The sequence below is a fragment of the Dipodomys merriami genome, unplaced genomic scaffold, assembly GCF_024711535.1.
Source record: "Dipodomys merriami isolate MVZ:Mamm:240054 unplaced genomic scaffold, mDipMer1.0.p SCAF_3, whole genome shotgun sequence".
NCBI classification, from domain to species: Eukaryota; Metazoa; Chordata; class Mammalia; order Rodentia; family Heteromyidae; genus Dipodomys; species Dipodomys merriami.
The window spans coordinates 102,824,193-102,851,661 of record NW_027204492.1 but is presented as its reverse complement, the minus strand read 5'-3'; the positions used below and the strand labels follow the sequence as shown (position 1 = coordinate 102,851,661).

Here is a 27,469-nt window from a genome sequence, read left to right as displayed (position 1 = left end):
CATAGGGCAAGGTAGGGAGGAATTTTGAACAAAGCTTCTGTGACTTCTTGGGCCATGCCACCCTGCTAGCATCTCCAACCCAGAAGCTCTTCATTCACATTATAAAAGGTCAGAAAAACTCAGCAAGACACTAAAATTTTATTAGCTTCTCCCTCATTGGATCAGATAAATAGCAAATCTTTTGCTACAATGACGAGGATAATTGTGCCAGATAGTGAGGTAAATTGTCAGAAGAAATAAGAGAGAGACTAGGGGTTAATACAGTCAAAGTACTTTATAGACATGAAATTATTTTAATAGTTGCAGAAGACTTATAAGAGAGAAGGACAGAAGGGGTGAAGTTGATCAGGGTACATTGCATGCATGTATGGAAATACCAATAAAATACCAATGTATAACTAAAAAATGCTATTAAACAGAGAAAAAAGAGAAGAAATCATGGTAGATTAGCAAAATAAATATCAGGATGCCAAAATATGTTTTGAACTAGGGGAATTAGTGAAAGGGGGTTGATTAATGGAAAAGGAACAGTGGAGGAATACAGTCAGAATATTCAATGTACATATGTTAAAAAGAAATTGGGAAACTTGATGTGAGCAGTGGAAGAAGGGAAAGATGACTATGACCAAGATGCACTGGACACAAATAAACATGCTATATTGTAATCCCCTTTCACAAAACTTGTAGATAAAAACTTAAAAGAAAGAAATCACGGGGCTGGGAAGGTGGCTCAGTGGTAGAGCGCTTGCCTTGCATGCATGAGGCCCTGGGTTCTATGCCTCAGTACCACATAAGCAGAAAAAGCCAGAAGTGGTGCTGTGCTTTAGGTGGTAGAGTGCTAGCTAGCATTGAGCTGAAGAGGTGAGGGACAGTGCCCAGGCCCAGAGTTCAGACCCCACAATCAACAAAAAAAGAAAGAAATTACAATTAAAATTAAACTGTTAATGGCTCTGATGGTGTTGCAAAATAGCTTGTATGCATGTAAGGACATTTGAAAGGAATATAGAATTTTAGCAAGCTCCTTTATTACAATTTTAGGAGTACATTTAAAAAATCGAGATGGTTTCTGCATTTTGTACATTCTGAAAAGTATCATATAGTTAAGTGCAAGAAAAGAAGGGACGTTTACATTGTTGCATGGTATTTTTTCTGAACCCCTATTATTTCAAAGTTACTTATGGCAATGAAACAATAGTTAATGATATGGCTATCACAATGAATTCATTTTTTTCATATAATTTGTGAAGAAAACCTAGTTAAAATTAGATTTCAGATAAGTACTAAAATGCACCATAAAACATTTGGAAGGAAGTATATGAACATGTCTAGAATTTATAAATCAATTTCATGATCACTTTCAAGATAGTAGAAACATGGTGTGTGTGTGTGTGTGTGTGTGTGTGTGTGTGTGCGCGCGCGCGCGCGTTTCAATTTGTCTCTATAAAATGAGAGTCTGAACTGAGTTTCAGATAACTCCAAATTTTTAGCATTATGCACTATTGATATTATGTTCAAGAAATAAATAGGGAACAGAGAATCAAGGATCAAGGATAGTAAGTAATTTGTTCTGTTTAATGACACTATTGCTTCATTGTTAACAGTACTAAACACAAGTGTTAACACAGTTTGTTTGCTTTGTATGGAAACTGTGATGGCCAAAATTCAGACCTGACTTTCTTTGATGATGGACTTTTTTTCATTCAACTGATACTTTGTAGGGCCTATTATGTGTGAATATTGTGATGGGATTGCAACTTTAGTTAGGGCAAAGCCAATTATAAAATTCTCTCATGGTGCATAGAACCAGAAATTGACATTTAAATGTTATTTCATGAAGTTTTACTACATCTCAGATAATTAATGATATTTACTTTGTGCTACTCTGCCCAAGCAGTGATCAATATATTCTACAGATACTGACTCCTGTCATCTATATAGTGTTGCTATGAGGTTAATGCCACTATTTTTTCTCCAGTTTATAGATGAGAAAACTGTGCTATAGAGACAATAAGCAATTTATTTCAGCTCCTAAAGCTGGTAAATAGTGTGTGAGTTGACCTACAGCTCTAGTGTACACATGTTTAAACACTGTGCTGAGTTTTTTGTTTGCTCTGATTCAGTATAGAAGCAAAGAGATAGCATGGCAAACACAACTCCTTTGTTAAAATATCAGTAATAGGATCAGAAGAATTATATTTTCAATTTTGTTTTGAACTCAGGGCATTGTGCTTATTAGGTTAGTGTTCTACCATTGAGTCATTTCTTCCATCCCAAATTTCATTGTTTCATAGGAAGATTAAAAAAAAACCCTCTACCTTCCAGGAAAAGAACATATCATGATTGGTTTATTATAAAAAGTTAAGGATTAAGGATGAACTGTAAACCTTATACCAAACAATGTCCTGACATAGCACAGAGAATATAAATACAGTATCTACATTGATACTTATTATCTATAAACTATAGAAATAATGGACCTTCTATGTTGCATTCCATTATGCAGAACACTTGTACAATGAAACTATCTTTCTGTGGATGGACAAATAAATGTAAACCAGTTGAGTACTCTGTTGAGCACATACTCTTGAGGTATATCCCTCAAGTAAGACATATGCCCTCATAGATATAATTATATAACTCATAGGGTATATGTTCTCCTAAAATGCATTCTTCTGCCAGATGCCAGTGGCTTGTAATCCTAGCTATTCTGGATGTGAGGATCATAGCTCAAAGCCAGCCCGGACAGGAAAATCCCTGAGACTCATCTCCAATAAACCACCAGATAATTGGAAGTGAAGCTGTGCCTCAAAGTGGTAGAGAGCTAGTCTTGAGCTAAAGAGCTCTGAGTTCAAGCCCTGTGACAAAAAAATGTCATTTTCTTGCTTGAAGACACTTGATATGTTCTCTCTTCTTTTAAATGTTTAAAGTTTTAAAGTCAAATGGAATATTATAGCCCACTCTAGCCATTGTATTATATATTCCTATATGTATATATAATATTTAAATGTTTTGTGTGACTACAATTATATTATTTCTAGACTTTAGTTTGTACAAATACATAATGACTGACATTTTTTGCCACTAGCAAATAGGCTCAGACTGGTCTAGTGGTTGAGGAGGGGCACATTTATGCATAAACATATAAACACACAAACACACACATATACACACACACACACATATTCCACTGGAAAAAGTTTGGACCCAATGTCATTGTGTAATAGCCAAGTGAATACTAATTAAGTACAAATTTAGCTTTTTTTTCTAGGTAGAATTTTAAAATTAGTACAGGAAAAGAACATAGTTGATTTTAAGGAGTTCATTAAATTTGGTTACACTTAAAATCATAAAATACAAAGGAATGTGAAAATATCTAGAGGAAAAATGCATAAAAGTTATTCATAACAGAAATATTTTATAACTATCAATGGTACTATTATTAAATAAGAAATGTCATATAAATGGGGAACCTGTTTAAAGCCAACATTCCAAAAAAGTTTTTTTCAAAGAAATTTTGTTCAACCATTAATGAGGCTTGGAAAGACTCTATAACACACTGGCTATGATTATCCAATTAAAGATGTTACAGAAAATTATCTAAAAATGGGAAGTTATCTAAGTAAATCTGAAATGCAAAAGATAACTTATTTTTAGTTTAAAATCTAGAGATGTCTAGAGATGAAAATTGATAGTAGAGAGACAATTAGACTCTCAAAAAAGTCCTTGACAGTGAAACTTTCATGAAGCAAAACTAGATATAATTGAAATAATAAAAAATGAATTATATTTAATTTATAATGTTTATTTTTAATAAATTACTAGTGATGATATTCAGAATACTTACCAGGTGGTAATGACATGACCTGCTTAATAAGAATAAATGGTCACAGTGGCATCAAACATGAAATTAAACTGTGTGCATATACCTAGGCAGACCAAAGAAATGGAAAACTTGCTGTTTTCCATATGTGTGCAAAGTCTTGAGTTAGAAAAGATGCACCAATGTTAAATTCTTGTTTATTAACAAAGTGATCACAGATTGATATTCATCAAGTATATACTGGCCCCTACTGTTGTTTGCACTGGCATTTATTTTGTTTGCTGAGTGCTCACACAGTAGCAGTTTGGACAAATTGAAAAGTTATCTCTGAAAAATTACTTCTTTCCTCCCAAATTTTAAAGAATAAAAGAATTCAGGCCCTGTAATAAGAACAAGAATGGTATAACTAATAATCAACATAGTGATATTCATTCAGCTATATACATTAATCTAAATAAAGAAAGCCAGCAGTTATACCCTGCAGAGAACTGACTCTCAAGTTGATCAAGAAGTTTCTGGTCACAGGGAATGGAAGAAAGTAGGAATGGGGGGAGGGAGAATGAGAGAAAGTGGGGGAGGGAGAGAGGGAAAGAGATGGAAGATAAGAGAGAGGGAGGGAGAGTAATTTAGGGTGGGAGAGGAATAGGCATTTAAAATGTGTTTATGATTATTGTGCCATTTATAAATCAAGTGAAATTGTCTTTCTGAAATCTTCATTTGAGAGGTTTAAGAATGAAATCTACTAAACATTGTTTGTAAAAAGGGAAGAGGGAGGGGAGAAATGGGAATTTGGTGAAGGAGGTGAATTTGTTTGAAGTAGACTATGTGCATGAATGGAAATATCAGAAATCAACACCCTTATATTAAAATGTGTACTAATACAAAAATAAAATTTAAAAAGAGATGGAATAAAAAACAATGACAACTTTTATGATTAGAAATTCTCATCCTTAATTTAACCAGCACAAACTGAGCTCAGAAATTTAGATGTCCTGAATTTCCAGTACTTGAATGTAGCTATCTCTTACATGTGAAATACTGTGAATAGATTTAAAGAATGTGGAAGCAGTTTCACATTTGAATTATGTGGCTTTTTTCCTTTTTTATTACTAAGTATGTATCTGTTATATGTTCAGAGGCATACTTCAGGATAGAGACTATTTAAATAAATTTTTGGCCATATTTTTTACAAAATCATCTGACAGAGTAAACATATTTATTCAATAAATATGTCTTGTTGGCAAAAGTAGCTTATAAGTAAAATGAACAGCAAAAATGTTGTTTTTCAACTTCGTGGATAATTAATTATACTTTTTGGCAGTACTGTACTTTTGTTGTTGTTTGCTGGTAACTGTAGCTTTAATTTGGGACTCACACTCATTCTTAGTTTGCTTGTTTGCTCCTGGCTGGTGCTCCAGCCTAGCAATTTTTTTGCTGGTGAATTGAGGGAGGAGTCTCAAGAACTTTTCTGTCTATCCTATTCTTTTTTTTTATTGTGAAAATACTGTATAGAGGGGTTACAATTACATGGGCAAGATAATGAGTACATTTCTTATCAAGCACTGTAGCCTCCTCCTTTGTTTCCCCTTCCTATCCCTTCCCATCCCCCCCCCTTTCTTGAACCATAATCCTTTGATTTGAGCCTCTTGAGAGACTGGGATTACAACAATGAGACACAAGTGGGGACCGAGGTTGTGAATTCAAGGTCTTGCATTTGCTAAAGGTGTGTTTTACCATTGGAGCTATGCCCAGTCCTCTGGACTCTGGTAATTTTTTTAGATAAACATTTACATTTGCCAGTCAGACTGAACCTTGAACTTCATATTTAAACTTCCTTACCTTAGTTGAAATGGCAAGAGTGCATCACCATGCCTAGGGTTTTGTTGAGGTCTAGGAGTCTCACAACCCCTCACTCCCTGACTCTGCCTTTTATTGTCTAACTTTGCCTGGAAATAGATTCTCCTTAATCCAGTCTTCCAAGTAGCTGGAATCATAGGCATCCTGTAATGTAAACTTTTTGAACTCTAATTTGTGATGTTTATAAAGTTAAATCAATTCCTAATTTTTATTATTTTATATTCATATGTAACCTTCGGGAAGATCTTAAGATAGATTTATTAGTACTAGGTTAAAAGATTTTTCTCATTTTAAAAATTGCATTGATATGTATGTTTGTACAGATGAATGGAATTAGGAATGATAGTTCTATAACATTTACTGATAACATTCAACCTACCTTTATTTACCACCCTCTCCCCATACCCTTCCCAGCCTTTATTAATCATTATTCTACATTGAGGTTGACTTTTTCTTATGGCAGTCCTGGAGCTTGAACTCAGGGCCTGGGTGCTGTCTCTGAGCTTTTTTGCCCAATGCTAGTGCTCTGCCACTTGAGCCACAGTTCCACTATTGTCCTATTTTCGTGGTTAATTTGATATAAGAATTTCAGGGACGTTTCTACTTGAGCTGGCATTGAACCATGATCCTTAGATCTCAGCCTCGTGAGTAGCTAGGGTGACAGGTGTGAGCCACTGGCACCTGGCTCAGACTTACAGTTTTCAAGGTTCAGCATATGAGGGAGAACATATTGTTTGTTTCAAAAATATTTTTTGCTGTGAAATCCTAGGCTTGATGTACAAGCATATATGCTGAAACTATATTCACTCAATGCCTGTGCCCAATGGCTCTAATGAATGCCCAACAGCTTACTTAAACCAAACAAATAATGATTCTCAATTACAGAAGTGTAAATTTGACTCTAATTAATGAATGTGCCTGGCTTCATACATTGGTTTAAATGTAATTGATCTTGGGGCCACTGAGATCAATTTAAGGGTTGCCAAAATGACAACAAGTAGGAAGTGACTCAGATATAAGAATATTTACAATTAGGAAGATTAATAGGTATATTAGTGATAAATTAGTAGGTGGTTGATGTAATAATGATATCCCGTATTAAGAGGCCTCAAAATAGGATCACCAAATCTAAAGCTTTTAATTGTATACAATTATTATGTCAAATATACTCTTTTAAGGCAATATTTATCACAGTCATTTAGCTTCATTTTCATTTTAGTTTCTATTTTCCTCATTTTTTGGGGGGGGGGGTCCAGTCATGGGGCCTGAACTCTGGGCCTGAGCGTTGTTCCACAGCTCTTCAGCTCAAGGCTAGAGCTCTACCCTAGCGCTCTACCACTTGAGCCACAGCGCCACTTCCTGCTCTTTTTCTGCTTATGTGGTGCTGAGGAATCGAACCCAGGGCCTCATGCATACAAGGCAAGCGCTCTACCACTGAGCCACCTTCCCAGCCCCTATTTTCCACATTTTAACAAAGAAAAACATCCTAGAAGAAGCTTACAAGTGTTTTACTTTCTACTTTCAAATGGCTTGATGGGGAGAATGAAGGGGCTTCTATTTAAAAGCTAATGAGTGATTTCTAGCTACTACTCTTCCATTTCCTCTATTGTCAGCAAAATCTACATAGAAAAAATTTTATCCTGTTAACTTCTCCCTACTTTGATGGTGAAATCTGGAAGGCAAGAATAAAGAGAGAGAGAGAGGAGGTCGTTTCTATTATGCCATTACATTTCTTTTTCTTTGAAGAGCTTCCAACACACTGAATGATGGGTTAAAAGCTGAGATGATGTGATGAAACTGAGTGGTAGGAAAAAGCCAAATTGATGGCACATTTATTTCCTATCAGTATGTGAAGATGCACTGGCTAAGGCAGAGATAGTGAAGTCCTAGATCAAGAGAGCAAAAGGTGGCTGCTAAGTAGGAATTTGAAAAGATGATGTTCTTTCCCATATTCCTTGTCGATGTGCTTTTCCTCCTGCCCCTCCCCCCACTTCCTAACCCCAGACAACTCTCCTAATAAAAAGAGTTTTCAAGGAAGGTGTCAAAGGAAATAGAATTTTTCAAGAAAGATGTCAAAGGAAATTGTTGAATGAGGCACAGGGGCAGCATGAGACCAGAGTGTAGGAAGGTGATAAAGGCCCTATTTAGAAGTTAAGCCCAGAAAACTGGGGCAAGAATCAAAGCAAACGCTACAGGCAGGAATGAGGTAACCAAGGCCCTGAAGATAATCATAAGGAGCTGGAGTCTAAGGTAGGAAAAAAGGCAAGGCTGGTTAAGAGGTTTAAGGCAGAGGATGACCTAGTTAGAAAAAAAAATCTTTTCAACAGCCAGACATTGGGCTAGAGAGTAAGTTATGTTTGAGAGGAAATTGTTCCATATAAACAAAAAAATTCTAATTATACCAAATTATGTGGCGATCATTGAATTAAATAGTAACAGTCAACATTTCCCGTTTAAATATTTTAAAAATGATTTTTAGAGTTCATACATCAAATTTTAATTTGTATTGTGTTCTGTACTTACCTTCATTTAGACTTCTTTATTGGAATTCATGAGCAGTCTGTAAGAGACCAAATTTTATATCCTTTAAATAAAGAGGATTAGGTTAACCATTTTGACCGTGTGAGCTCCTTCATCATATTATGATGAAGACTTCATCTACATGCAATGGATTTACAAATTGCCCATTTTATTAAGTTAAGCAATTGGAATACTTTGATTTCCTAAGTAGTTTAAGCAACTTTTCTGATACCTCGCTTGTGTTAATAGTTTCTTTCATTGTACAGCAGAATGATATAATCTGCAACACATGACTTCTGAAGCCAAGTTAGACTGAATCCTATCTCTGCCAGTTTCTACCTGTGCAGGGACACTATGCTCGTATGCATATATTTCAGTGTTCACACCTTTAAAAAGGTGATGCCTATTTCACAGAGTAATTGTATCAATTAATTTTGCATAATGATATTCATATATGAATATACACACAAACATCTATGCTAGCACAATAGAAACTGCTTATTAAATATTATTATGATTAGCAATTGTTGCTACCTGCAACCTGGAACAGCATGATGGGATACCAGAGCCAAAGAAATGAGAACAGACAGAGTAAAAAAAAAAAAAATGGGGACCAGGAGGTCCAGGCTCACCAGCTCTTAAACAAAGGAATCCCTTAAGCAAACCTACTCATTTAGTTTAGTTACAGGGAAGGTTAACATAAGTATGTGCAGAAAAGAAGACATCAATGTATTCTGTTATTTCAATAATTGACATGAAACATAGTTTGTGTACAAAATGAATAACTAACACCCTTATTGTTTTGGGGGTAAAGACTGCAATTTAGACATAACTTAGAGACTTTATATATTTCAACCTTTCCAGGGTCTAATTCTCAGCCTTCTGAGAACTGGTGGCCTTCCAACCACTTAACTTTGTCCTGGTCTCACAGTTCAGCTTCAGAGTTCCATACATCAAATGCTAGCAATAAATTATTTATTTCCTCAAAATTCCTTTTTTTTTTTTTTTTTTTGGTTGGTCAATGGGCTTGAACTCTGGGCCTGGATGCTGTCCCTGAGCTCTTCAGCTCAAGGATAGCACTTTACCACTTGAGCTACAGTGCCACTTCTGATTTTCTGGTGGTTAATTGCAAATAAGAGTCTCAAGGTCTTTCCTGCCTTGGCTGTCTTTGAACCATGATTTTCAGATCTCAGTGTCCTGAGTAGCTAGGATTACAGGTGTGAGCCACCAGTGCCTGGCTCCTCACAATTTTTATAAACACTTGTTTTTCAGAATCTAGCCTCTTGATTTCCTTCATTTTTCTTTTCTAATCATCTTTGCTGATTTTGCCTTACTCTGGAGATGTCTTTCTTCATGGTGGATGCGCCCAGACTCATTCCTCGATTTTCTTTTTAACACAGTTCCTGGTCATTTCAACCTATACTATGGGATTTAAATATCATTGGATTATTGGCAGCTAGTTGATTAATATTCCTGTTTCCAAATTCTCTCCTAATTTCCAGTCTCTTCTGTTTACCCCTCTTCAAATGATCTCTACTCTTTAGTATAGTCTTGAATCTTTTCATATACAGCAGTAATGAACATGTGAAATTGAGAATTTCTAAAAGCTACAGAGCAGATATTGCTCTCAAAAGAGCTTCTACCCACATTTTTTCCCCCATGCCAATTGTTATAATTCCACACTTCTGGTAATTTGCAACAAATACCTGAGAGTCATCTTTCATGTTTCTTCTGTCATAATAGATCCAGATGGTGACTATATCTTACCCCCTATTCTGCCACCACCTTGCTTTAAGTCACTATCCTTTCATTTCATGAATTCTGACATCCGGTCTGTCTGTTCCTTCTCTCCCTCTTTTGATCTATTCTCTACACAAAAGCCAAATGTCAGTAAAATCGTATCATTCATCTCCTTGAAGTTTTACAGTAGGTCCCTAGTGTCTTGAGAATAAAAGCCAAACGCTTCATAATGCCTCCCATGGTTTTGTAGAAACTGGCTTCCATTGTTTATTGTCATCTACTACTTTCCTCATCATGCATGCTATTCTAACCACAGCAGCAGCTTACTCTACCTGAAAAATACTAGGCACAAACAACCTTAGGGCATTTACTTGTTCTTATGCCTAAAGTTCTAAAGAAAGTTTCCATGTATGACCCCAAAATTCCTTTCTTCTTCCAGCCCTCTACCCACATGGCATCATTTGAATGTGGCTTGCCCTCTAGTTTTAAAACAATAAATTTTCAACCCTTCCCTACAGCCACTGATGTTTCCCATCTCCTTTATACATCTCCAGATCTTAGTATATTTTCAAAACAATTTATTATATGTATTATTTGGAGCCTACCTTTTCCTGCTACGGTATTATGTTATACTACTGAGAGAAGGAATATGTTTTACTTGCTAGTTAGACAGTACCTCAAGTATAGTAGGTACTCAAAATTACAGTGTTGTTTCAATGAATGGAAGAATGAGAATTCCATTAGGTTTTATTCTCCTTACAATACTATGCTGAAGAAGGTTTCCCGAAAATGCAGATGTTACATAAGAAAGACATATACATCTCGTAAGTAATGATAACTAAATAAATGAGTGAATAACTAAAGAAATGTTACCGAAGCAGGCATGACTTGACATAAAGAATTACTGATCACAGCATCTAAAGTGATCATCTTAATTATCAGTTAAACCTTAAAATCACTTAAAACTTGCATCTTCCTTCAATTGTAGCATCCAATAAAGGTTTTCATCTCTGATCATTCTTTCCTATAATGATTTCCAGTTCATTATAAACTGTGTAGCATTTATTTTCCCTTCTATAGAAGGGCATCTTGTATGTTTCCTATAGTCTCAACATCTCATACGACTATGCTTTGTTTCTTTGACTAGATTGCCGAGTCTTGAAGCATAGAAATTATTATGTTTATTTTGGCAAAGCAATGTACATATTCACGCTTCAGTGTATTTCTAGTTTTTTTTTTTTTACTTAGAGCTTTTTTTCCAGGAAGATTATTCAGAATCTTTGGGAGAAAATGGCTTAAAATGAAACAATCCAAAGTAATTTAACCTCACAAACAAAAATAATGCATAGTAGAAAACTCACAACAAGAAATTTGTTAGAATTAATGATTTCAACAATTTTCTTTTATGGTTCCTTCTTTGTGATTAGACAATGTCCGTTTTTCTTCTTTGGTGGCACTGGGGAATGAACTGAGAGCCTCATATTTGCTAGGCAGCCACTCTGTCACTTGAGCCGCACACTTCTATGTTCCTTTTTGCATGGGTTATTTCATGTCTTGCTTTGTGCCCAGGTTGACCTGAGCTTCCATCCTTCTGCTACTTGTGCTTTCCAGTGTTGCTGAGTTAACAGCAATATGTCACTGCTCCTGATCATTTTGCTTCCCCCATACCTGAAAGAACAGACATAACTCATCTACTCAGACATTGTTTGTGACAAAGTATCCCTCACTGCCACCCTCCTACCCCTACCCCTGCTAGCCTCAAACTGTAATTCCCTGATCTAGACTTCCCAACTAGCTAAGATGTCAGGCTCAAGTCACTGTGCCTAGTATAGCAGGAATATTCTGACTTTGCCTCCCTTCCTGCCTGTGGACTCTGGCTAAATGTGGGATTCTGGGCACCAGATAATCTGGGACTATACCTACAGGACTGTTCATTTCATAGAACTGAATTTGGGTATGTTAAATGTGCATGTGCCAGGCAAGTGTGGTGGCCCATAGCTGTGATCACAGCCCTCAAGAGACAGTGGCAGGAAGAAAATGACTTAAAGGCTACTCTGGATCATATTGACTCTGTCAGAAAAAATGCAAAACATATATGTATGTATATACATATGGTGCGACTTCTGTGCCTGAAACAGCTATTTTTTTCTTGGCCCAGCCTTGCTTCCAGAAATGTCTTTTATTTCTTGGATTTTATAAATCTTAGCTATTGCATATGCATAGAATAACATGTTCATTCATGCTATAATAGCAAGAAAATATCTAGGTATTCTTTTAATCAAACAGTCAAAATGGAAAGAAGTGATCCTGATTAGAATGTATAAAATTATTATTAAATGCTTATTCCTAGATAATATACATTCTAGAAAGGTCTACGTGCCCTCCAATGTTCTTCTACTTATTTGCTAACTTACACATTCATTTCCTACAATTGGGTAAAATATATGCACATTAAATATAAAAATGGCTTAGTTTATACCCCAAACTAGCAAAGCCAAATAACATGTGTGCTAATGGAGGATCTTTAACTTTCTTCATTGTTAATGACTACTGCTATTATGCCTTCCTATAATATTATTCAATATCTCAAAAAAGCTTGATATAGTAACACTTTGAGAGTGATGATTATATTTTACTTCATTGATTTGAGACAATTTTATTTTATTTTTCATTTTTCCCTTTATGATTGACTTGTGTATGGACATTATTTTGTGATTAAGTATATGTGGCATGTAGTATTTTTAATTACATTTTTTCAAAATATGAATACTTACTATTTTCTTCTGTAAAGCTATAAAAACAGAATGCTCAATAAAAGGGAATGAAGGAAACTTGAAGGATCCAGAGTCCTTCATGCTTTTAGTGTTGTTCCATTTCTCTAAGTATTAAGATAGGAAACACAAAAGAATAACAATCTACAAACCTAACTGAATAATCATAGGAAGATTTTTTTAAATCCCATTTTAAAATGCTAGCATTTCAATATAGATATGTTTATATAAATTGTTGTTTCTTTGTTTGGTTTTTTTTGGGGGGGGGCCCGGTCATGGGGCCTGAACTCTGGGCCTGGGCACTGTCCCTCAGCTCTTCAGCTCAAGGCTAGCACTCTACCATTTGAGCCACAGTGCCACTTCCGGCTTCTTTTTTTTTGGCTTATTTGGTGCTGAGGAATCGAACCCAGGGCCTCATGAATGCAAGGCAAGCGCTCTACCACTGAGCGACCTTCCCAGCCTAAATTGTTGTTTCTTATCCAGTGTTTCTTATTTGTTTCTTAGAAGTGCAACAATTATATGCCAACACTTTCATTATAAAAATAACATTATAACATATTGAACATTTCTGAGTGACAAACTTTTTGTCAGTGAAAGATGTTGAATGAGGCTATTCATAATCTCGTCGTTATACTTTTATATTTAAGTGGAAGTGTATGAAAACACTATAGAACTTATAAAAATCAACTATGATGAGATGGGTAGGATTAAATCAAGATGCCTGTAGTCATAACCTGACATGGAATTATAACCTCTTGTACAGCCACTTAATATTTTTAAAGCCAATATATAAAATAAAAATCAAAGGAAATGACATGTAGAAATGGACAAAAGAAAAGGAAAATTGAGAGAAAATAGATATTTAGAAGCAAAAGGGGAGTTATACATAGTACTATATACCCAGAAAATATTGATATCACTCCATACATATTCTCTCTTTTCATGGTCTGTTTATCAATATCTAGCTCTTCCTGATATCTAAATTCTTTTTTGCTTTAGAATATCAAACACATTTGTACAAGAACAAGAATATTTTAGCCTCTAAATCTCCATTTCAGAAACCTAGTTAATGGTAGCATTGTTTCACTTATTTGATAAATATTTAATAAGCACCTGTTATGTGCCAGGAACTCTTTTGGTCATATTGCAATGAAAAAATAACAAATGATTGGGTTTCATATATTGTATGTAGGTAAAAAGTAATAAATGTAGTGGGTAAGTGGAATGAAGAGCTATATAGATAAAATGGAGGGATGTCTGAATAGTAATCCTGATAATTCTGTAGGGTAGCCAAAGATAAGCTTATTGTGAAATAATCACTTTCACTAAGTTGTGAGAAATATGGCATATCTTAATGTATTTGAAGTTCAGATAAATGTGAGCTCAAGTGCCAGGAGGTAGGTATTGTATTTGGCTGTTTCTGGGTACACCAAAGAGATCTGAATGGCTTGAATAGAGTGGAAAGTAGGAATATTAGTTCAAGACAAAATTTTAAAGCTAATAGTGGTTGGGGGCTTCAGGATCAAGAATGAAAAAAGGTAGCTTAATGGTAGAACTCAGCATATGACACATGTTTGCTACTTTTGTCCACATGGGTTGTGTCATTCTTAGGCAATTATCCTACTTCTGTGCAGGTATTGTTGTAAGCATCTTAATTAGCATCCTAATTAGGCTCTCCTGTTCTTAAACTTGGGTCATGAAGTAATCTTTCCACAATACATGCCCTGTCTTGTTAGTCCCAATTTAACATCCTGAAGGGATACTCTATTAGCTTTTTAAAAATGCAAAGGTCATAAATGGTATTCAAGGCTCTTCTTAATTTAACCTTTTTAAAACACCTATGCATCACCCCTCTCCAGGGCCTTAAAACTTAGTTTCCTATATTGGTATATCAGAAATATTCTTTTTCTATTTTTGCTCATGACTGCTTCGGTCTCATTTTTTGAAATTCTTTTTGAATGCTATCTTCATGGAGAGATCTTCCTTTTTTCAAATACTTTGTGCAAAATAGGCAGTTTCCAATTGATATGCCTCACTATTATTATGCTATTTATTTCCTCCATTAAATTACTTATATTGTTTCTATTTTAATTCTACCTCCTTGGTAGTGTGAAAATCTATAAAGACAGTAACCTTGTTTGATTTGATACATTTGTACCAATACTAAACCTAACACATATTCAATGCTTATTATTTCTCAGAAGCCATTCCCAGAAACAGTGCCTGTACTAACTCATTTAACATTTGACAATATGAGCAAAATACTCTTATTTAGACTAAACTAGGCTATTGAGGCCTAGTACAATCTAGTCTAATAAACAGAGACTAAGTAACAGGCACCCAATTATATTCCTAACTCAGAAGAGACAGGATTGTATTTCAGGCACTCAGTTTCCACAGATAACTCTCCTTATAGTTGAAAATTTATTGATTACCTGAAGTCATTATGTCTTCAACAGTGGGGGAAAAGTTTGTTTACTGAGTATTTGTATGACTATTTTCTTGCCAGACCAGTATGTACATCCTGGGCATCAAACAAATTTGACAATTTGCTGTAGGTACTTTACGCTTTCTAACAGCTGAGCCTTTTGACGGTTCTTATTCTGCCAGTAGTACTCATAACTTTTCCTTTTCTGGCCATCTGTTATTTGTTGTTCTGGTTTTCACCCCCTTTCCCACTCTTCATCTTGTTTCCAGAAGTTTTTTTTTAAATATGATTTCCTACTTCTTTTCTGTCCAGTATAAATGGAAACTCATCTTCTCTCTCTATAAGATAGTAATTTTATACTATATTTTTATTACTGATGTTCTGATATTCTCTAGGCTCTGAGTTCCAAAGGCAGCATAGTATGTTATTTATTTTTTATATTCCACATTCTGAGAGTAATTCAGGGCATAAAAAGTTGGTATGGAATAATGTTTGAGTAAATGAATATGTGACATAGAACATTTCAACTGCATACTCACTAATATTGTAGAGACCTTGTTACAAATACTACGGCATCTGTCCAAGAAGAAATCACAAATCCAATAAACTCAGAATAATAGTTTTGAGGGAAGAGAGATTATAATGATTTAAATTTAGAAATTGTCAACATGTTTATTTTATGTCCCTGAGGAGAAAATAAGAAGGTGGCTATCTCTACCACTGAATTTAAATCAAGTTGATATACACAAAGAAACTAGGTTTAAGTGAGAAGAAGAAATGACAAAGAAGAAGAGAAGTAGGATTAAAAATAGAATTTGAACTTATATATGAATTTTTCCATAATAGGTCAAATTTATAAAGCATTGATTTTTCCATATTAGCTATGTTTTGTTTGGGCAAATAGTTGTCTAAAGTGCTTCACACACCATGAAGTATATGCAAATACTCTAGATGAACAGGCTATAGTAAAACAATTTTTAAAGAGATTGTTTATCTCATTTTATTGAATGTCAGAAAATACGACGAAGATCTGTAACTTCTGACATAAAATAGGACACAATCAAATATAACTTACTTAAGAGTTTCACTTGGATTTCATCAGCAAATGAATTCTTTCCTGGTGAACTTTGGATTAGAAGTATGCTTTATATTTTAGCTTTATTATCAGAAGAAAAATGTCTGTTAATATACTTCTTGTATATTTGCTCAAGTGACTATTTCTTGATATTTCTTTAGTTAAAGCTGATTCTGTTCTTCACAAGAAACTAATAATTCTACCCTTCTACTTCTCCTTCTTAATGGAAGTTTATAGTCCTTGTTTCCAAAATTGAGATTTTTCTATAGTTTTTAAAGAGTCAAAGTATGAAAACTTGAATTGAGTCCGGTAGGAAATTTCAATTCTCTACAGAGACTGAAAGAAAATCTCATTTGGCATATGATCTGAAAGTAAAAATTTGCATTATTAAAAAAAGAGTAGACCTTTCTGAAGAAAGTAGTCTACAAATAACACAAGATGACCAGATAATTCTAATTATTATTTTAGTATGATTTTCTTGCTACTATTAAGATGTTGTACAGAGGGGTTACCATTTCATATGTCACGTAATGAGTCACTTTACTCCAGTTCCCACTTCTTTCTCTTCCCCCAAGCAAGTTCATTTTTTACATAGTGTATACTGAATATCATGATTGCATTTGTTCACCCTTCCTTCTCTTTCTGTGCTCCCTTATGCCCCCTTAAATAAAGAAAAAAAACCCAAAGCAAAAATTAACAGCATAACCACCTCTAATTATGTTAAGCAGCAGGAAACTTACTAAAGGCAATTAGATGGTACAGAATACTGGAAGAAGTACAAGAAAATTCAGCATTGACACTTCATAGAAAAAAATCCGAGATGTAGGAACCAGGCCCTTAGTGTGTATACCCAACAATAACAAGAAGGTTCTCGACACAGATGTTTTTGACTCTCAACTTCCTTCAATTTCCTGAAATACTTAAAATGAAGTTAGAATGTCATTATAATGATTGCAATCAAGATAAGAAAGGATGGTTAATACAAGGCATTTTCTTTTTTTCCTCATTGATGCTTGAGAGTGAACTCAAGGCCTTGTACATTCTCAAGTAAGGTAAGTACGACTGAGTTATATCTCAATCCAAGGGCATGTTTGAATGTAAAGCTTAGAGCAGCACTTCCCAACTGGTTAACACAGTATCATAATAATGATCGTGTCAGTCGTCAGGGAGCCTAAGGCCCTAGGTTGGTTACTTGTATACTTGAGCAGCTACTTCAGTTTTCCCTAGTCAGCTATGACATGGAAAGGTCAATCTATGATATTGGTTGAACGATGTGGGATAGACAATAATCATGTGTATCAAGAAATATCTTTGGTCCAATGGTCAAATGGCAATTCCTAGATTATCAGCTTGGTTTAGTTGGTTTACTCATAGTTGATGTAGGAAGAACAGTTGTGGAGGAGAATCAAAAGGGAAATTTTAGACATGCCAAGTTGAAGAAATTTATAGTGTTTAAATTTATAGTGTTAAATAAGTAGCTGGCTTTATGAGACTGGAGTTTAGAAGGGTGGTTCATTTTAGAGAGACACATTTGATAGTCATTAGTATAAATATACAATACAGAGCTATAGATCTGAATGAAATTCTCAAGGCAGAACAAGTAAAGAGCAGAGTAGTGGTGTTAAAACTGGTCACATAATGGTATTGCAATAGGAAGATTAAGAATTTACTGTAATAGTAGAGGTACAATATAGGATGAGAAGTCTTGACATGCAGTATCTTAGAACCAAACTGTAGAACATTCTGCTTACCAAAAGTAATTTTTCTCCTGTAATTAAAAGCAAAGTCAGAGTTTGGAATAAACTACTAAATTGGAAAGAAGACTGTACATGTTGAGAGAGGAAACTTTCATTCTAGGACATGCTTTAGCAAAACTTTCTGAAAACGAGGACTTGAGAAAAGATGTTATCAAAGCTTATAAAATAAAAAAAATTGCATGAATAAGGTCAGCACCTTCTTATTTACCAAAGTCAGGATACTAGAACTAAGAAGCATTCCCTGAGGCTTTAAAGAATTACTTTGAGGATAAAACTGAAAGAAAATTCCATTTTAACCAGTAGGTAGTTATCTTATGAAAGTCTTTACCATAAGTGGTAGAATATGTTGCAAATATAAATAGTTTCAAGGGTGAAGTTCATAGACAAACCATACAAAATCAGTTGTTTAAGAAAATGGGGTATTTTATAGAGTAGAGCATCTCTAATATTTTAATGCGTTGTTGCATAATTAACATTTTTAAAACAAATATTTCAACCTATGGTTAGGATGGAAGGGATACATTTGGAAATTATATGAATTTTATCTATTATGTATAAACTCTAAAAGGAAATGCTCTGAATGAATTCTATTTTCCTGAAACTACTGACTATACCTTATGAAATCCTAAAAAGGTCATATCCAAAGTGTAATTCTTTTTATATATTTAAATAAGTGACTTAGCCAACCTTATTTATGCTGAATGAACTATATTAACAACAGAATAGATTCGAGTTATTTCTAATACCAAATTTCAGCACTTTTTCTCAAAGTTATTAAGTTAAACTTTGGTTTAGCTGTCCATTTTTTTTCTAAATCTCCTTTAATTTTTGGCTCAATTTTATTCTTTGCTTTTTTTTTTTTTTTTTTTTTTTTTTTTTTTTTTTTTTTTTGCAGTCATGGGGCCTGAACACTGGGTCTGGTTGCTGTCTTTCAGCACTTTAGCTCAAGGCTAGTACCCTACCACTTGAGCCACAACACCACTTCCGGTTTTTCCTGTTTATGTGGTGTTGAGGAATTGAACCCAGGGCTTCATGCATGCAGAGCAAGTATTCTACCACTGAGCCACATTCCCAGCCCTATTCTTTGTTATTTAATTTGTTTATAATGCTCATCTTTTCTTCTAATACCTTCTTTCTGTCTGAACAATCATGTCATTGTTATTTTTCTTTCCATTCTTCTGGTTGTAGTGTTGCACATTGTATTTATATATTCTGAACTGTTACCCATAAATTTATACTATACATAATTAATGAAATCATTCTATTCTAAACATTTCAAGGACATTAAAATATTTAAATTCTATTTTTTCTTCACCAATATTCCATATTATTGTTGGATAATACTTTGGTCCTATATATTTTTAAAATAGTGTTAAAATGAATATGTTAGATATTCATGTTAAAAATAAACTATACAACTCGTGGGAGGGAAAGGAGGGGAAAATGGGAGAGAGTAGGGAAGGAGTGACATTGTTAAAAGAAATGTACTCTTTCCCCGACATATAACTGTAATCCCTCTGTTCATCACTTTTATAATAGCAATAAAATGTATAAAAATGAAGTTCATTTATATTTATTTTTGTGTTGGTATTAGGGCTTGAAATCAGGACTGTGTGCTCTTGCTTGGATTTTTGCTAATGACTAATGCTACTACTTGAACCAGACTTTTAATTTTGACCTTTTACTGGTTAATTGAAATAGAAATTCTTGAATTTGCTGCCTCAGCTGGTTTTAAAAAATGTGCTCAGATTTCAGTCTCCTGAGTACTAAATTTTATAGATGTGAGCTACAGTGTTCAGGGAAGAATTTAGTTTTCTTGTACTCTATTTACAAAAGGCACCCATAAGATAAAGTACAGTTATTTATATCATTTTCAAATTATACATGGGCACTGGTGGTTCATGCCTGTAATCTTAGCTACTCAGGAGGCTAAGATCTGAGGACTGCAGTTCAAAGCCAGCCTGGGCAGGAAAATCCGTGAGACCCTTAACTCTAATGAAAAACTAGAAAACTGGAAGTGGCTCTGTGGCTCAAGTGGTAGAGCACTTGCATTGAGTTGAAGAGCTCAGGGACAGCACCCAGGCCCAGAGTTGAAGCCTCATGAGTTCAAGATCTATGACCAAAAAATAAAGTTTTACATAATAAAATATTTACACAATCTCTCTCTTGTGTATGTATATGTATAGATGTATACATATTTCTACCCTTTTGTGTTTAACAAATTTGGATGTTACAGACGATCTCATCTGATTGACTTAAGGTAGATTTTATTTTTTTGCAAGTAGAATTTGTTGGCCTATATAGCAAAAGACTATATAGTTTTATCACCAAATGTATTATAAAATTGAACTTTTCATTATAACTTGTGCATAGTATTTACTTAGTAAAATTTAAGTAAATGAATAATTAAAATATGAGAACTAGTATCTTATTAAGTTATAGCTTAATAAGAATATTTTTATGTAAATGTAAATACTAAGATGTGATTTTAGCTTTTTATCTTTGAATTTTAGAATTTTCATCAATCTTAAACAGCATACAATGTCTTCACTTATAATGGCTTAACCAAGATTCATATATTTCTTGACTCGTCCCATATACTATTGATAATCAATTGTAAAGTGAGCATTGCAACTAAAATGCCTTATTGACTTACTTCTTGTTTTCTTTTAAATATATAATGTCACTATTATTAAGGTGTTGTGCAGAGGGGTTACCATTTCATAAATCAGGTAATGATTATATTCATTTTTGGGGACAATGTCATTCTTTTTAAGTATATGTTTTTTTCATCTATAGTATGTAATAATTCTGCCATGTGTATTACATATGAGATAGCATTGTATATGGCTATTATATGGCATATTAATTTTAACAGAGGAATTTATATCATATACAGAATGTTAATCCTTTGTTTTCTTATTCCTACTTTTTGGTACTGGATAATGAAATTAGTCATTTTTACACACATATGATTAAATATTTTGTATTTAAACACAAACATGTTTTCTTGGAATCTACACAATTCTTTCTTCACTGATAAGATAAAGCCATATCTTTGGTCAAATGGCTAAAAGGAAGAAATTTTACATCATTTGATATGTGAATGATAAATATGTTGACCTAGGTAAGCCGTTTAGAAGCAGTTACCTATGTAGGAGAATACCTAGATATTTGACAATAGTAGCAGTTAAATATTAAAATGATTTTTTGCTTTGTTGATATGAAGTCAGAGCATGGCCTCTTAGTACTCTTTGATTTAAAGGTAGCTTTCCTTTAGATATTTAATGGATTTCTCAATTCTGGTTTCATATCTCAAATTGTCATTCGGGATTATGTTATATAGAAAGACATTATTTCCACAGACCTATTGATTTGTTTTATAACTTTGGCATCATCAACTTTTAATTGTTCTCTCAATTACTTAAATTATCTCAATTGCTTCAGGTACTCTTTTGTATGATATATTTACCATGAAGTCCATTTAGTCCTTGAATATTTGTAGGCATATTACATTAACTCTTAATAATACAGAAAAATTATTGATGCTTCTTGAGACTTTAAACTTTTGCTTTTAATATGCTTCTATAATTTCTTTTGAAAATACATTTACCTATTTGCTTCCACAGTCTCCTACTTACACATTCTTAGTGTAGTCATACATTGCTTGTATAATCATATAAAATACCTTCTGAGAAATGCATTGTTAGGTGATTTTGCTATAGCAACACTATTATTAAGTGTACTTAAACTATGAGAGCTGCTACAATGTTACTACATGATATAATCCTATAGATGCATTGTTGCCCAAAGTATATGATATATGACTGTAATTTAAATCAGCAGTTACATATCATCATCTTCCTAATTTTTTCTGATATTGTGGTTAGTATTCGTATATGTATTTGTCTATGCTTCATAATTAAATATTTCCCTTACAATTTACATATAAAATAAGTTATTCTTTCTTTAGTGTTAATACTTAATTTCTACTTTCTCATTAGTTAAATATGTATTCATTTCCATATCAGTAAATACTCCATCATTATTAGCATTATTACAGCAGCAGATAGAATTGCTGCAAGGGCAGAACCCATGATAGCCCTATTTAGCAGCTAGAAAATTAGTTTTGAACAATAAAATTTAACAAAGAAATGTATGGAGGCCTAAATCCAATTTCAAAATGTCTCAAAATAGCATCTAACTAAAATGCTTTTATGTTTTCAAGCTTAACTTTGTTTAAATTTGGCAACAAATGTGCAAAGGGCCCTTTGACATGGTGGAGAAGAAAATGTACAAGGTTTGGGGACAAGTACCTCCTGTTCCAACTTATTCTCTTGCATATAATAGTTGTATAAACTTAGGCAAGTCCTCTAACTTATTTAGAACAAAGTTTCTTAATAGATAGAAAGAATTTCAGCCCCCTCCCCAAGTAGGAATATTTCAAAAATTGTAAGAAATTTTACTGCCCTGAAGAAGACACACAGTATATTACGGTATTAATTTTTGCAATGTAATTCACATAAACTGGTATGTGCATTTGAAAAATCACTAATATATAAGAAAATTGGCCAGATAAATTGCTCACACTTACCTAATTCTGTACAAATTATTACACGTCCTCTACTTTTTTCTTTTCATTCTGCTTCTTCTATCTCCATATCACATGCCTTTTTTTTTTTCACAACTTTCCTCTATAGCCTAAGGAAAGACTCTTCCCTAGTCATACTTTTACTGTACATCTTCAGTTCCACAATAATACTGTATTATTCATGGTCTGGTCACAAAAAGATGAGCTACTCTATAGATTTCAAGCAGTGAAGGGATTTAATACAAAGAATTAAGTGCTTTACTGAGCCATTGGAAAGGCTAAGGGAATGAAATTCAGGGGAAGATGTCACAAGCCCTCCATTTAACCATAATCTCTCAGAAAGTCAGCAAATTGCATAGACCACAGGATACCACGAGCAATTTTCACCACTGCTTGTGTTATTAAAGCAAGCGATTTGTAGGGAAATGCCCAGTAGCCCACTGCAAATTTTCATGAGTACAAAATCCTATACCTCTGCTTTTCACCACCAGGGAAGCCAAAATAAATCTTCAGTCTCTCCCTGGTTTGTGAATCTGATACTACAATGTGAAAAATGTGATAGATGCTCAGGCTTCCAGCTCATGTGATAGAGAGAGGAGCATGGCGGTGAGAATAATACTGTCACCAACAGACAATATTGTAAAACTCTCCCTTATACAGGACTGTCTATTTTTATTACATTTTTTCGGGTATCTCTAGGTTGAATTCTGAACTCTATTCTTCCTATCCTGGCAGTATTGATTGTTGATTATATAAATTCCCTCAATGACAGAAGGAGGTTTGTTTATATGTAGCTTATGGGTTGCTGTCTCCTTGGCATCTTTTTATTTCATTTCTCTCAGAAGTACGTTTAAAAGTGAAATGAGTCTATAGTCTAGGGTTAGGCAAACTATTGCACATAGTCTAAACCCCTCAGCTACTTGCTTTTTCAAATAATGTTTAAATTGGAAAACAGCCACACCATTTTTCTATATGTTCAGTGGCTACTTTTTTGCTAGTACTTTTCTTTTTTTTGGTGGGGGGGTCCAGACATGGGACTGAACTCTGGGCCTGGGCGCTGTCCCTCAGCTCTTCAGCTCAAGACTAACACTTGAGCCACAGTGCCACTTCTGGATTTTTTTCTGCTTATGTGGTGCTGAGGAATCGAACCCAGGGCCTCATGCATGCAAGGCAAGCGCTCTACCACTGAGCCACCTTCCCAGCCTTGCTACTATTTTTCTTAGCTTATATTAATAGTCAAAGGAGTCTTGTGATGATTCCATAGATGTGTACAGTAGAACTTAAACAAATTCACCTTTCTCTAATACTCCTTTTTCTTCCTTTTTCCCCTTTACTCAAACAGTAATTTGGGGGTTTCATTAAGCTATCTTCATATATACATGTGCAATATACATCACAAATTGACTTTGAATATTTCCAACAGAGGCCATAGAGCCTAAAATGTTCATTCACTATTTGGTCCTGTATTTTTTTTTAAAAAGTTGCTGAACCTTGCTGAAGATAATATATAAAGGAAATAACATTTGATTTAATGAATGTAGACATTTTAATCTCATGAGTAAATTATATCATACTATAAGAATTTGTTTTCTTGTTTTTCTATTTTTTTAATTTTTATTGTGAAAATACTGTACAGAGGAGTTACAATTACATGGGCAAGATAATGAGTACATTTCTTATCAAGCATTGTAGCCTCCTCCTTTGTTTCCCCTTCCCATCCCTTCCCATCCTCCCCCCGCCCCTCCACCCAATCCTCCCCACCGCCCCCCCCCACTAAAGTTGTAAAGTTCATTTTGGACAAACAACTTGTACATCTCATTGTTGCAATGGGTCCCCTGTATCCCTATTTAAACGATTTGTTTTTCCCCTTCCACTCCACAAATTATACCGACATCAAATACAATGAAAGCAGGGGTTATACTGTGGGGGAGGGACATACAAAGCAACAAAGAAATAATCTTATAAATGTGTTAGAAATAATCGCATGAAAGAAAAAATATTTGAATACATATCTTAGGGTTCATTTCCCTCACATCACCTTATCTGACCTTTTCTGCTTGACTCAGACATATTCTAGATATTGCAAATAAGGGAAACCATGGGACCTATGTTTCTTTGGGCCTGGCTTCAACCACAGTAGATGAATGGATGAAGTAAATGCGGTATATATACACAATAGAATCCTATACCCCCATCAGAAAGAATGACATTGCCCCATTTGTTAGGAAATGGAAAGGCTTGGAAAAATTATACTACAAGTATTTGTGTGGAACTCTGTTAGTGATTTTAAAAACTGTCATGCACCTACCAGAAAAAGTGTTCATTAAAACAAAACAATGAGCCGGGCCCTAGTGGCTCATGCCTGTAATCCTAGCTACTGAGGAGGCTGAGATCTGGGGATCACGGTTCAAAGCCAGCCCGGGCAGAAGAGTCTGTAAGACTCTTATCTCCAATTAACCACTAGAAAACCGGAAGTAGTTCTGTGGCTCGACTTGAGCTGAAGAGTGCAGGGACAGCACCCAGGCCCAGAGTTCAAGCTCTATGACCAACAAAATAAAAAACAAAAAACAAACAACAACAACAATGATTATGTTCTGAACTAATCTCCTTTCTTTCTGATTGTGCATTCAGTTGCATTTTTCAAATACTCCCTTTCTAATAAGTAGTATGTCAACTTGATTCTCATGTGCTCTCATGTCCACCTAGTAGCCCAGTTTTTTCTCAAAACCAATAGTTAACTGAGTTTTAGCAATAATCTTTAGTTTCTGACAGTTTCTTTATCTAAACAACATTCTTAAGCTCTGGTGTACTACTATGTCTTTTCTTCCTGTTAGTCACCAAGTTCAAGCTTTACTAGCAAATCCAATTGTGCTGGTCCCTCTTTATCCATAAAGTAACTGTAAAGTCAAAGCCTTTTCATTCCTTGCTACTCAAGGATTCACCCACATCTTATGCCCTTGAGTGGTTTTTTGTTTTTGTTTTGTTTTTTAAATTTAGTTGCCATCTATGAAGTCTTTGAGGCCAGAGAAAGGGAGAAACAAAAAGAGAAGAGAGCTCTAAAGACGGCTCCTGTTAACTGTTATCAAATCATATTTCTGAACAGGTACCGTCAACTAGATCCCCTTCAATATAAACTTCAGGTGTTTTCTTTTTTTAAAAATGGAGGAGAACGAAAAAGGAATAGGCCGAACTCCATCATCAACAGGCAGGGAATGTTTATTTGAGGAACAGAGAGGGGCACAGACCTTCAAAGGGATCTGGAGGTTGTTCCAGAGAGTTGGGACAGAAGCTGGGTTCTTGAGGTCTGAGCAAGGAGGCAGAGGTGAATGAAAAAGCCACTAGGTCAAGGGAGGTGGGGGCTTTTCAGTTGGGCCCACAATGGGATGTTTACAGCTGGGCTTAGGTGGATTGCCCTGCCTGCACTTCAGACAAGTTCACACATATCTGGGATTTGGCCTGGCATCTGTATGGGCCTGGGACAATAGGGTGGGGTTCAATCCTTCAGTAACTTTGTACTTGTACTAACTTTCCTGGTGCTTATCATCTAAGCTCTTACTATACATACTTCTCTCATTTATTCTTTGATTTCTATTCTTTTTGCTTCAGTTCTTTTAATTTCTTACCTTAGACTTTTAAAAGGCCTTTTATTCTCACATCAATAAAGGCTTCCTTAAAAAGAAATTTTTTTTTCCCTCTAAGACATTTCAATATTTTCTTTTTGGTCCAGTTGTGGGGCCTGAACTCTGGGCCTGAGCACTGTCCCTCAACTCTTCAGCTCAAGGCTAGCGCTCTACCACTTGAGCCACAGCGCCACGTCCAGCTTTTTCCTTTTTTTTTTTTTGCTTATGTGGTGCTGAGGAATCGAATCCAGGGCCTCAGGCATGCAAGGCAAACGCTCTACCACTGAGCCAACTTCCCAGCCCCTTCTTTCCATTCCTTATGCCACTTAACATATTTTTATGATCTGAAATTATAAAAAAAGAGTTCATTTTTCTTCAATATACCTTTTCATTAAAATTTCTACTCATCTAATAAAAGTTTTCTCTGTTCATACTTTTGAAAAAAAAAAGCCTTTATTTTTTAAAAATTAACCATTACCAAGATATGGGTTTTCACTTTGCATTCTATCATGTCAAATTTCCCCTGGATAGGAATCATTCTAAAGATAATCCCCTACTAAATCTTGTGAAAATTGATAGCAAATATCTAAAACTAAGATCGTAAGTCCTGTATTCTTACAAAGCAGTTCTAAAATAGGTTGTATGTCTGTATCATGACCATGGATAACTTCTAGCCTTTTCAATGTTTTCTGAAATAACCTTTAGAAAGTAGTCTCAATAAATAAATTCTTTTTTTGAGAAAACGCAGACATGAATTGATTCTTCATTTTATATTTCTTTGGATATAGGACAACTATGTATAAACTGGATTATTCCTTAATTGATCATTAATTCACACAATGTCATATATTACAATGCATATCATATAATATTAAATGTCCTCACAAATTAAAATACATACTAACACTCTTCTTCCCCATTGACTTATAAATCTAGCTTGGAATTTACATTATCAAGTATAATAGTGGCCATTTATATTTTAACATCCCTATTTATATTGTAACTTAAAATTAAGTAAAATAGAAACCTCAGTTATTCAGAATGTATGTTTATGTGTATATGTATACCATATGTGGCTGGTACGTCTTGAATTTTTATTAGATACTATCAGAAAACACAGTTTATCATTGTTTACAAAGATTTGTAAACTTTCTTTATGCACAATTCATGAACTGAATTGTCAATCTTTAATAGCTACTTGCCCTGAGTATTATGCATTCTTGCCATTTGTTTGGTTTCTTTCATTTTGTCATTTAATTTTGCCAACTTCTCTTTGCCTTCTTCATTCTA

At 34.5% G+C, this 27,469-nt stretch overlaps 1 protein-coding gene across 1 annotated transcript in view; it reads left to right on the top strand.

Annotated features, from left to right (window-relative positions):
* Positions 1-27,469, top strand: part of Il1rapl1 (interleukin 1 receptor accessory protein like 1) — a 1,184,015-nt gene that overhangs the window by 112,943 nt on the left and 1,043,603 nt on the right. The window lies entirely within an intron of this gene.